The following is a 14,006-nucleotide window of genomic DNA, read 5'->3' on the forward strand; positions in this document are numbered from 1 at the left end:
TCCATTAGTGGGACAGGACATAGACTATGTTGTTGAGAGTCCATTAGTGGGACAGGACATGTCTGACCTGTTGTTGAGAGTCCATAAGCGGGACAGAACATAGACTATGTTGTTGAGAGTCCATTAGTGGGACAGGACATGTCTGACCTGTTGTTGAGAGTCCATTAGTGAGACAGGACATTGACTATGTTGTTGAGAGTCCATTAGTGGGACAGGACATGTCTGACCTGTTGTTGAGAGTCCATTAGTGGGACAGGACATAGACTATGTTGTTGAGAGTCCATTAGTGAGACAGGGCATAGACTATGTTGTTGAGAGTCCATTAGTGGGACAGGACATGTCTGACCTGTTGTTGAGAGTCCATTAGTGAGACAGGACATAGACTATGTTGTTGAGAGTCCATTAGTGGGACAGGACATAGACTATGTTGTTGAGAGTGCATTAGTGAGACAGGACATAGACTATGTTGTTGAGAGTCCATTAGTGAGACAGGACATAGACTATGTTGTTGAGAGTCCATTAGTGGGACAGGACATAGACTATGTTGTTGAGAGTCCATTAGTGGGAGAGGACAGAGACTATGTTGTTGAGAGTCCATTAGTGGGACAGGACATGTCTGACCTGTTGTTGAGAGTACATTAGTGAAACAGGACATAGACTATGTTGTTGAGAGTCCATTAGTGGGACTGGACATGTCTGACCTGTTGTTGAGAGTCCATTAGTGGGAGAAGATACAGACTATGTTGTTGAGAGTCCATTAGTGGGACAGGACATAGACTATGTTGTTGAGAGTCCATTAGTGAGACAGGACATAGACTATGTTGTTGAGAGTCCATTAGTGGGACAGGACAAAGTCTATGTTGTTGAGAGTCCATTAGTGGGACAGGTCATAGACTATGTTGTTGAGAGTCCATTAGTGAGACAGGACATAGACTATGTTGTTGAGAGTCCATTAGTGAGACAGGACATAGACTATAGTGTTGAGAGTCCATTAGTGAGACAGGACATAGACTATGTTGTTGAGAGTCCATTAGTGGGACAGGACATAGACTATGTTGTTGAAAGTCCATTATTGGGACAGGACATGTCAGACCTGTTGTTGAGAGTCCATTAGTAGGACAGGACATAGACTATGTTGTTGAGAGTCCATTAGTGGGACAGGACATAGACTATGTTGTTGAGAGTCCATTAGTGGGACAGGACATAGACTATGTTGTTGAGAGTCCATTAGTGGGACAGGACATAGACTATGTTGTTGAGAGTCCATTAGTGGGACAGGACATGTCTGACCTGTTGTTGAGAGTCCATTAGTGAGACAGGACATAGACTATGTTGTTGAGAGTCCATTAGTGGGACAGGACATAGACTATGTTGTTGAGAGTCCATTAGTGAGACTGGACATAGACTATGTTGTTGAGAGTCCATTAGTGGGACAGGACATGTCTGACCTGTTGTTGAGAGTCCATTAGTGGGACAGGACATAGACTATGTTGTTGAGAGTCCATTAGTGGGACAGGACATAGACTATGTTGTTGAGAGTCCATTAGTGGGACAGGACGTGTCTGACCTGTTGATGAGAGTCCATTAGTGAGACAGGACATAGACTATGTTGTTGAGAGTCCATTAGTGGGACAGGACATAGACTATGTTGTTGAGAGTCCATTAGTGTGACTGGACATAGACTATGTTGCTGAGAGTCCATTAGTGAGACAGGACATGTCTGACCTGTTGTTGAGAGTCCATTAGTGGGACAGGACATATACTATGTTGTTGAGAGTCCATTGGTGGGACAGGACATAGACTATGTTGTTGAGAGTCCATTAGTGGGACAGGACATAGACTATGTTGTTGAGAGTCCATTAGTGTGACTGGACATAGACTATGTTGTTGAGAGTCCATTAGTGAGACAGGACATGTCTGACCTGTTGTTGAGAGTCCATTAGTGGGACAGGACATATACTATGTTGTTGAGAGTCCATTAGTGGGACAGGACATAGACTATGTTGTTGAGAGTCCATTAGTGGACAGGACATGTCTGACCTGTTGTTGAGAGTCCATTTGTAGGACAGGACATAGACTATGTTTTTGAGAGTCCATTAGTTAGACAGGACATAGACTATGTTGTTGAGAGTCCATTAGTGAAACCAGACATAGACTATGTTGTTGAGAGTCCATTAGTGAGACAGGACATGTCTGACCTGTTGTTGAGAGTCCATTAGTGGGACAGGACATAGACTATGTTGTTGAGAGTCCATTAGTGGGACAGGACATAGACTATGTTGTTGAGAGTCCATTAGTGGGACAGGACATAGACTATGTTGTTTAGAGACCATTAGTGGGACAGGACATAGACTATGTTGTTGAGAGTCCATTAGTGGGACAGGACATGTCTGACATGTTGTTGAGAGTCCATTAGTGAGACAGGACATAGACTATGTTGTTGAGAGTCCATTAGTGGGACAGGACATAGACTATGTTGTTGAGAGTCCATTAGTGGGAGAGGACAGAGACTATGTTGTTGAGAGTCCATTAGTGGGACAGGACATGTCTGACCTGTTGTTGAGAGTACATTAGTGAAACAGGACATAGACTATGTTGTTGAGAGTCCATTAGTGGGACTGGACATGTCTGACCTGTTGTTGAGAGTCCATTAGTGGGAGAAGATACAGACTATGTTGTTGAGAGTCCATTAGTGGGACAGGACATAGACTATGTTGTTGAGAGTCCATTAGTGAGACAGGACATAGACTATGTTGTTGAGAGTCCATTAGTGGGACAGGACAAAGTCTATGTTGTTGAGAGTCCATTAGTGGGACAGGTCATAGACTATGTTGTTGAGAGTCCATTAGTGAGACAGGACATAGACTATGTTGTTGAGAGTCCATTAGTGAGACAGGACATAGACTATAGTGTTGAGAGTCCATTAGTGAGACAGGACATAGACTATGTTGTTGAGAGTCCATTAGTGGGACAGGACATAGACTATGTTGTTGAAAGTCCATTAGTGGGACAGGACATGTCAGACCTGTTGTTGAGAGTCCATTAGTAGGACAGGACATAGACTATGTTGTTGAGAGTCCATTAGTGGGACAGGACATAGACTATGTTGTTGAGAGTCCATTAGTGGGACAGGACATAGACTATGTTGTTGAGTGTCCATTAGTGAGACTGGACATAGACTATGTTGTTGAGAGTCCATTAGTGGGACAGGACATGTCTGACCTATTGTTGAGAGTCCATTAGTGGGACAGGACATAGACAATGTTGTTGAGAGTCCATTAGTGGGACAGGACATAGACTATGTTGGTGAGAGGCCATTAGTGGGACAGGACATGTCTGACCTGTTGTTGAGAGTCCATTAGTGAGACAGGACATAGACTATGTTGTTGAGAGTCCATTAGTGGGACAGGACATAGACTATGTTGTTGAGTGTCCATTAGTGAGACTGGACATAGACTATGTTGTTGAGAGTCCATTAGTGGGACAGGACATGTCTGACCTGTTGTTGAGAGTCCATTAGTGGGACAGGACATAGACTATGTTGTTGAGAGTCCATTAGTGGGACAGGACATAGACTATGTTGTTGAGAGTCCATTAGTGGGACAGGACATGTCTGACCTGTTGTTGAGAGTCCATTAGTGAGACAGGACATAGACTATGTTGTTGAGAGTCCATTAGTGGGACAGGACATAGACTATGTTGTTGAGAGTCCATTAGTGGGACTGGACATAGACTATGTTGTTGAGAGTCCATTAGTGAGACAGGACATGTCTGACCTGTTGTTGAGAGTCCATTAGTGGGACAGGACATATACTATGTTGTTGAGAGTCCATTAATGGGACAGGACATAGACTATGTTGTTGAGAGTCCATTAGTGGGACAGGACATAGACTATGTTGTTGAGAGTCCATTAGTGGACAGGACATGTCTGACCTGTTGTTGAGAGTCCATTTGTAGGACAGGACATAGACTATGTTGTTGAGAGTCCATTAGTGAGACAGGACATAGAATATGTTGTTGAGAGTCCATTAGTGAGACAGGACATGTCTGACCTGTTGTTGAGAGTCCATTAGTGGGACAGGACATAGACAATGTTGTTGAGAGTCCATTAGTGGGACAGGACATAGACTATGTTGTTGAGAGTCCATTAGTGGGACAGGACATAGACTATGTTGTTTAGAGACCATTAGTGGGACAGGACATAGACTATGTTGTTGAGAGTCCATTAGTGGGACAGGACATGTCTGACATGTTGTTGAGAGTCCATTAGTGAGACAGGACATAGACTATGTTGTTGAGAGTCCATTAGTGGGACAGGAAATAGACTATGTTGTTGAGAGTCCATTAGTGGGATAGGACATGTCTGACCTGTTGTTGAGAGTCCATTAGTGGGACAGGACATGTCTGACCTGTTGTTGAGAGTCCATTAGTGGGACAGGACATATACTATGTTGTTGAGAGTCCATTGGTGGGACAGGACCTAGACTATGTTGTTGAGAGTCCATTAGTGGGACAGGACATAGACTATGTTGTTGAGAGTCCATTAGTGGACAGGACATGTCTGACCTGTTGTTGAGAGTCCATTTGTAGGACAGGACATAGACTATGTTTTTGAGAGTCCATTAGTGAGACAGGACATAGACTATGTTGTTGAGAGTCCATTAGTGAGACCAGACATAGACTATGTTGTTGAGAGTCCATTAGTGAGACAGGACATGTCTGACCTGTTGTTGAGAGTCCATTAGTGGGACAGGACATAGACTATGTTGTTGAGAGTCCATTAGTGGGACAGGACATAGACTATGTTGTTTAGAGACCATTAGTGGGACAGGACATAGACTATGTTGTTGAGAGTCCATTAGTGGGACAGGACATGTCTGACATGTTGTTGAGAGTCCATTAGTGAGACAGGACATAGACTATGTTGTTGAGAGTCCATTAGTGGGACAGGAAATAGACTATGTTGTTGAGAGTCCATTAGTGGGATAGGACATGTCTGACCTGTTGTTGAGAGTCCATTAGTGGGACAGGACATGTCTGACCTGTTGTTGAGAGTACATTAGTGAAACAGGACATAGACTATGTTGTTGAGAGTCCATTAGTGGGACTGGACATGTCTGACCTGTTGTTGAGAGTCCATTAGTGGGAGAAGATACAGACTATGTTGTTGAGAGTCCATTAGTGGGACAGGACATAGACTATGTTGTTGAGAGTCCATTAGTGAGACAGGACATAGACTATGTTGTTGAGAGTCCATTAGTGGGACAGGACAAAGTCTATGTTGTTGAGAGTCCATTAGTGGGACAGGTCATAGACTATGTTGTTGAGAGTCCATTAGTGAGACAGGACATAGACTATGTTGTTGAGAGTCCATTAGTGAGACAGGACATAGACTATAGTGTTGAGAGTCCATTAGTGAGACAGGACATAGACTATGTTGTTGAGAGTCCATTAGTGGGACAGGACATAGACTATGTTGTTGAAAGTCCATTAGTGGGACAGGACATGTCAGACCTGTTGTTGAGAGTCCATTAGTAGGACAGGACATAGACTATGTTGTTGAGAGTCCATTAGTGGGACAGGACATAGACTATGTTGTTGAGAGTCCATTAGTGGGACAGGACATAGACTATGTTGTTGAGAGTCCATTAGTGGGACAGGACATGTCTGACCTGTTGTTGAGAGTCCATTAGTGGGACAGGACATAGACTATGTTGTTGAGAGTCCATTAGTGGGACAGGACATAGACTATGTTGTTGAGAGTCCATTAGTGGGACAGGACATGTCTGACCTGTTGTTGAGAGTCCATTAGTGAGACAGGACATAGACTATGTTGTTGAGAGTCCATTAGTGGGACAGGACATAGACTATGTTGTTGAGAGTCCATTAGTGGGACTGGACATAGACTATGTTGTTGAGAGTCCATTAGTGAGACAGGACATGTCTGACCTGTTGTTGAGAGTCCATTAGTGGGACAGGACATATACTATGTTGTTGAGAGTCCATTAATGGGACAGGACATAGACTATGTTGTTGAGAGTCCATTAGTGGGACAGGACATAGACTATGTTGTTGAGAGTCCATTAGTGGACAGGACATGTCTGACCTGTTGTTGAGAGTCCATTTGTAGGACAGGACATAGACTATGTTGTTGAGAGTCCATTAGTGAGACAGGACATAGAATATGTTGTTGAGAGTCCATTAGTGAGACAGGACATGTCTGACCTGTTGTTGAGAGTCCATTACTGGGACAGGACATAGACTATGTTGTTGAGAGTCCATTAGTGGGACAGGACATAGACTATGTTGTTGAGAGTCCATTAGTGGGACAGGACATAGACTATGTTGTTTAGAGACCATTAGTGGGACAGGACATAGACTATGTTGTTGAGAGTCCATTAGTGGGACAGGACATGTCTGACATGTTGTTGAGAGTCCATTAGTGAGACAGGACATAGACTATGTTGTTGAGAGTCCATTAGTGGGACAGGAAATAGACTATGTTGTTGAGAGTCCATTAGTGGGATAGGACATGTCTGACCTGTTGTTGAGAGTCCATTAGTGGGGCAGGACATGTCTGACCTGTTGTTGAGAGTCCATTAGTGGGACAGGACATAGACTATGTTGTTGAGAGTCCATTGGTGGGACAGGACATAGACTATGTGGTTGAGAGTCCATTAGTGGGACAGGACATAGACTATGTTGTTGAGAGTCCATTAGTGGACAGGACATGTCTGACCTGTTGTTGAGAGTCCATTTGTAGGACAGGACATAGACTATGTTTTTGAGAGTCCATTAGTGAGACAGGACATAGACTATGTTGTTGAGAGTCCATTAGTGAGACCAGACATAGACTATGTTATTGAGAGTCCATTAGTGAGACAGGACATGTCTGACCTGTTGTTGAGAGTCCATTAGTGGGACAGGACATAGACTATGTTGTTGAGAGTCCGTTAGTGGGACAGGACATAGACTATGTTGTTGAGAGTCCATTAGTGGGACAGGACATAGACTATGTTGTTTAGAGACCATTAGTGGGACAGGACATAGACTATGTTGTTGAGAGTCCATTAGTGGGACAGGACATGTCTGACATGTTGTTGAGAGTCCATTAGTGAGACAGGACATAGACTATGTTGTTGAGAGTCCATTAGTGGGACAGGAAATAGACTATGTTGTTGAGAGTCCATTTGTGGGATAGGACATGTCTGACCTGTTGTTGAGAGTCCATTAGTGGGACAGGACATGTCTGACCTGTTGTTGAGAGTCCATTAGCTAGACAGGACATAGACTATGTTGTTGAGAGTCCATTAGTGGGACAGGACATGTCTGACCTGTTGTTGAGAGTCCATTGGTGGGACATGACATAGACTATGTTGTTGAGTGTCCATTAGTGGGACAGGACATGTCTGACCTGTTGTCTAGAGTCCATTAGTGAGACAGGACATCTACTATGTTGTTGAGTCCATTAGTGGGACAGGACATGTCTGACCTGGTGTTGAGAGTCCATTAGTGGGACAGGATATAGACTATGTTGTTGAGAGTCCATTAGTGGGACAGGACATAGACTATGTTGTTGAGAGTCCATTAGTGGGACAGGACATAGACTATGTTGTTGAGAGTCCATTAGTGGGACAGGACATAGACTACGTTGTTGAGAGTCCATTAGTGGGACAGGACATAGACTATGTTGTTGAGAGTCCATTAGTGGGACAGGACATGTCTGACCTGTTGTTGAGAGTCCATAAGCGGGACAGAACATAGACTATGTTGTTGAGAGTCCATTAGTGGGACAGGACATGTCTGACCTGTTGTTGAGAGTCCATTAGTGAGACAGGACATTGACTATGTTGTTGAGAGTCCATTGGTGGGACAGGACATAGACTATGTTGTTGAGAGTCCATTAGTGGGACAGGACATAGACTATGTTGTTGAGAGTCCATTAGTGGACAGGACATGTCTGACCTGTTGTTGAGAGTCCATTTGTAGGACAGGACATAGACTATGTTTTTGAGAGTCCATTAGTGAGACAGGACATAGACTATGTTGTTGAGAGTCCATTAGTGAGACCAGACATAGACTATGTTGTTGAGAGTCCATTAGTGAGACAGGACATGTCTGACCTGTTGTTGAGAGTCCATTAGTGGGACAGGACATAGACTATGTTGTTGAGAGTCCATTAGTGGGACAGGACATAGACTATGTTGTTGAGAGTCCATTAGTGGGACAGGACATAGACTATGTTGTTTAGAGACCATTAGTGGGACAGGACATAGACTATGTTGTTGAGAGTCCATTAGTGGGACAGGACATAGACTATGTTGTTGAGAGTCCATTAGTGGGACAGGACATAGACTATGTTGTTGAAAGTCCATTAGTGGGACAGGACATGTCAGACCTGTTGTTGAGAGTCCATTAGTAGGACAGGACATAGACTATGTTGTTGAGAGTCCATTAGTGGGACAGGACATAGACTATGTTGTTGAGAGTCCATTAGTGGGACAGGACATAGACTATGTTGGTGAGAGGCCATTAGTGGGACAGGACATGTCTGACCTGTTGTTGAGAGTCCATTAGTGAGACAGGACATAGACTATGTTGTTGAGAGTCCATTAGTGGGACAGGACATAGACTATGTTGTTGAGTGTCCATTAGTGAGACTGGACATAGACTATGTTGTTGAGAGTCCATTAGTGGGACAGGACATGTCTGACCTGTTGTTGAGAGTCCATTAGTGGGACAGGACATAGACTATGTTGTTGAGAGTCCATTAGTGGGACAGGACATAGACTATGTTGTTGAGAGTCCATTAGTGGGACAGGACATGTCTGACCTGTTGTTGAGAGTCCATTAGTGAGACAGGACATAGACTATGTTGTTGAGAGTCCATTAGTGGGACAGGACATAGACTATGTTGTTGAGAGTCCATTAGTGGGACTGGACATAGACTATGTTGTTGAGAGTCCATTAGTGAGACAGGACATGTCTGACCTGTAGTTGAGAGTCCATTAGTGGGACAGGACATATACTATGTTGTTGAGAGTCCATTAATGGGACAGGACATAGACTATGTTGTTGAGAGTCCATTAGTGGGACAGGACATAGACTATGTTGTTGAGAGTCCATTAGTGGACAGGACATGTCTGACCTGTTGTTGAGAGTCCATTTGTAGGACAGGACATAGACTATGTTGTTGAGAGTCCATTAGTGAGACAGGACATAGAATATGTTGTTGAGAGTCCATTAGTGAGACAGGACATGTCTGACCTGTTGTTGAGAGTCCATTAGTGGGACAGGACATAGACTATGTTGTTGAGAGTCCATTAGTGGGACAGGACATAGACTATGTTGTTGAGAGTCCATTAGTGGGACAGGACATAGACTATGTTGTTTAGAGACCATTAGTGGGACAGGACATAGACTATGTTGTTGAGAGTCCATTAGTGGGACAGGACATGTCTGACATGTTGTTGAGAGTCCATTAGTGAGACAGGACATAGACTATGTTGTTGAGAGTCCATTAGTGGGACAGGAAATAGACTATGTTGTTGAGAGTCCATTAGTGGGATAGGACATGTCTGACCTGTTGTTGAGAGTCCATTAGTGGGACAGGACATGTCTGACCTGTTGTTGAGAGTCCATTAGTGGGACAGGACATATACTATGTTGTTGAGAGTCCATTGGTGGGACAGGACATAGACTATGTTGTTGAGAGTCCATTAGTGGGACAGGACATAGACTATGTTGTTGAGAGTCCATTAGTGGACAGGACATGTCTGACCTGTTGTTGAGAGTCCATTAGTGGGACAGGTCATAGACTATGTTGTTGAGAGTCCATTAGTGAGACAGGACATAGACTATGTTGTTGAGAGTCCATTAGTGAGACAGGACATAGACTATAGTGTTGAGAGTCCATTAGTGAGACAGGACATAGACTATGTTGTTGAGAGTCCATTAGTGGGACAGGACATAGACTATGTTGTTGAAAGTCCATTAGTGGGACAGGACATGTCAGACCTGTTGTTGAGAGTCCATTAGTAGGACAGGACATAGACTATGTTGTTGAGAGTCCATTAGTGGGACAGGACATAGACTATGTTGTTGAGAGTCCATTAGTGGGACAGGACATAGACTATGTTGTTGAGAGTCCATTAGTGGGACAGGACATGTCTGACCTGTTGTTGAGAGTCCATTAGTGGGACAGGACATAGACTATGTTGTTGAGAGTCCATTAGTGGGACAGGACATAGACTATGTTGTTGAGAGTCCATTAGTGGGACAGGACATGTCTGACCTGTTGTTGAGAGTCCATTAGTGAGACAGGACATAGACTATGTTGTTGAGAGTCCATTAGTGGGACAGGACATAGACTATGTTGTTGAGAGTCCATTAGTGGGACTGGACATAGACTATGTTGTTGAGAGTCCATTAGTGAGACAGGACATGTCTGACCTGTTGTTGAGAGTCCATTAGTGGGACAGGACATATACTATGTTGTTGAGAGTCCATTAATGGGACAGGACATAGACTATGTTGTTGAGAGTCCATTAGTGGGACAGGACATAGACTATGTTGTTGAGAGTCCATTAGTGGACAGGACATGTCTGACCTGTTGTTGAGAGTCCATTTGTAGGACAGGACATAGACTATGTTGTTGAGAGTCCATTAGTGAGACAGGACATAGAATATGTTGTTGAGAGTCCATTAGTGAGACAGGACATGTCTGACCTGTTGTTGAGAGTCCATTACTGGGACAGGACATAGACTATGTTGTTGAGAGTCCATTAGTGGGACAGGACATAGACTATGTTGTTGAGAGTCCATTAGTGGGACAGGACATAGACTATGTTGTTTAGAGACCATTAGTGGGACAGGACATAGACTATGTTGTTGAGAGTCCATTAGTGGGACAGGACATGTCTGACATGTTGTTGAGAGTCCATTAGTGAGACAGGACATAGACTATGTTGTTGAGAGTCCATTAGTGGGACAGGAAATAGACTATGTTGTTGAGAGTCCATTAGTGGGATAGGACATGTCTGACCTGTTGTTGAGAGTCCATTAGTGGGGCAGGACATGTCTGACCTGTTGTTGAGAGTCCATTAGTGGGACAGGACATAGACTATGTTGTTGAGAGTCCATTGGTGGGACAGGACATAGACTATGTGGTTGAGAGTCCATTAGTGGGACAGGACATAGACTATGTTGTTGAGAGTCCATTAGTGGACAGGACATGTCTGACCTGTTGTTGAGAGTCCATTTGTAGGACAGGACATAGACTATGTTTTTGAGAGTCCATTAGTGAGACAGGACATAGACTATGTTGTTGAGAGTCCATTAGTGAGACCAGACATAGACTATGTTATTGAGAGTCCATTAGTGAGACAGGACATGTCTGACCTGTTGTTGAGAGTCCATTAGTGGGACAGGACATAGACTATGTTGTTGAGAGTCCGTTAGTGGGACAGGACATAGACTATGTTGTTGAGAGTCCATTAGTGGGACAGGACATAGACTATGTTGTTTAGAGACCATTAGTGGGACAGGACATAGACTATGTTGTTGAGAGTCCATTAGTGGGACAGGACATGTCTGACATGTTGTTGAGAGTCCATTAGTGAGACAGGACATAGACTATGTTGTTGAGAGTCCATTAGTGGGACAGGAAATAGACTATGTTGTTGAGAGTCCATTTGTGGGATAGGACATGTCTGACCTGTTGTTGAGAGTCCATTAGTGGGACAGGACATGTCTGACCTGTTGTTGAGAGTCCATTAGCTAGACAGGACATAGACTATGTTGTTGAGAGTCCATTAGTGGGACAGGACATGTCTGACCTGTTGTTGAGAGTCCATTGGTGGGACATGACATAGACTATGTTGTTGAGTGTCCATTAGTGGGACAGGACATGTCTGACCTGTTGTCTAGAGTCCATTAGTGAGACAGGACATCTACTATGTTGTTGAGTCCATTAGTGGGACAGGACATGTCTGACCTGGTGTTGAGAGTCCATTAGTGGGACAGGATATAGACTATGTTGTTGAGAGTCCATTAGTGGGACAGGACATAGACTATGTTGTTGAGAGTCCATTAGTGGGACAGGACATAGACTATGTTGTTGAGAGTCCATTAGTGGGACAGGACATAGACTACGTTGTTGAGAGTCCATTAGTGGGACAGGACATAGACTATGTTGTTGAGAGTCCATTAGTGGGACAGGACATGTCTGACCTGTTGTTGAGAGTCCATAAGCGGGACAGAACATAGACTATGTTGTTGAGAGTCCATTAGTGGGACAGGACATGTCTGACCTGTTGTTGAGAGTCCATTAGTGAGACAGGACATTGACTATGTTGTTGAGAGTCCATTGGTGGGACAGGACATAGACTATGTTGTTGAGAGTCCATTAGTGGGACAGGACATAGACTATGTTGTTGAGAGTCCATTAGTGGACAGGACATGTCTGACCTGTTGTTGAGAGTCCATTTGTAGGACAGGACATAGACTATGTTTTTGAGAGTCCATTAGTGAGACAGGACATAGACTATGTTGTTGAGAGTCCATTAGTGAGACCAGACATAGACTATGTTGTTGAGAGTCCATTAGTGAGACAGGACATGTCTGACCTGTTGTTGAGAGTCCATTAGTGGGACAGGACATAGACTATGTTGTTGAGAGTCCATTAGTGGGACAGGACATAGACTATGTTGTTGAGAGTCCATTAGTGGGACAGGACATAGACTATGTTGTTTAGAGACCATTAGTGGGACAGGACATAGACTATGTTGTTGAGAGTCCATTAGTGGGACAGGACATAGACTATGTTGTTGAGAGTCCATTAGTGGGACAGGACATAGACTATGTTGTTGAAAGTCCATTAGTGGGACAGGACATGTCAGACCTGTTGTTGAGAGTCCATTAGTAGGACAGGACATAGACTATGTTGTTGAGAGTCCATTAGTGGGACAGGACATAGACTATGTTGTTGAGAGTCCATTAGTGGGACAGGACATAGACTATGTTGGTGAGAGGCCATTAGTGGGACAGGACATGTCTGACCTGTTGTTGAGAGTCCATTAGTGAGACAGGACATAGACTATGTTGTTGAGAGTCCATTAGTGGGACAGGACATAGACTATGTTGTTGAGTGTCCATTAGTGAGACTGGACATAGACTATGTTGTTGAGAGTCCATTAGTGGGACAGGACATGTCTGACCTGTTGTTGAGAGTCCATTAGTGGGACAGGACATAGACTATGTTGTTGAGAGTCCATTAGTGGGACAGGACATAGACTATGTTGTTGAGAGTCCATTAGTGGGACAGGACATGTCTGACCTGTTGTTGAGAGTCCATTAGTGAGACAGGACATAGACTATGTTGTTGAGAGTCCATTAGTGGGACAGGACATAGACTATGTTGTTGAGAGTCCATTAGTGGGACTGGACATAGACTATGTTGTTGAGAGTCCATTAGTGAGACAGGACATGTCTGACCTGTAGTTGAGAGTCCATTAGTGGGACAGGACATATACTATGTTGTTGAGAGTCCATTAATGGGACAGGACATAGACTATGTTGTTGAGAGTCCATTAGTGGGACAGGACATAGACTATGTTGTTGAGAGTCCATTAGTGGACAGGACATGTCTGACCTGTTGTTGAGAGTCCATTTGTAGGACAGGACATAGACTATGTTGTTGAGAGTCCATTAGTGAGACAGGACATAGAATATGTTGTTGAGAGTCCATTAGTGAGACAGGACATGTCTGACCTGTTGTTGAGAGTCCATTAGTGGGACAGGACATAGACTATGTTGTTGAGAGTCCATTAGTGGGACAGGACATAGACTATGTTGTTGAGAGTCCATTAGTGGGACAGGACATAGACTATGTTGTTTAGAGACCATTAGTGGGACAGGACATAGACTATGTTGTTGAGAGTCCATTAGTGGGACAGGACATGTCTGACATGTTGTTGAGAGTCCATTAGTGAGACAGGACATAGACT

Source organism: Salmo salar, chromosome 17, assembly GCF_965601325.2.
Source record: "Salmo salar chromosome 17, fSalSal1, whole genome shotgun sequence".
Taxonomy (NCBI): domain Eukaryota; kingdom Metazoa; phylum Chordata; class Actinopteri; order Salmoniformes; family Salmonidae; genus Salmo; species Salmo salar.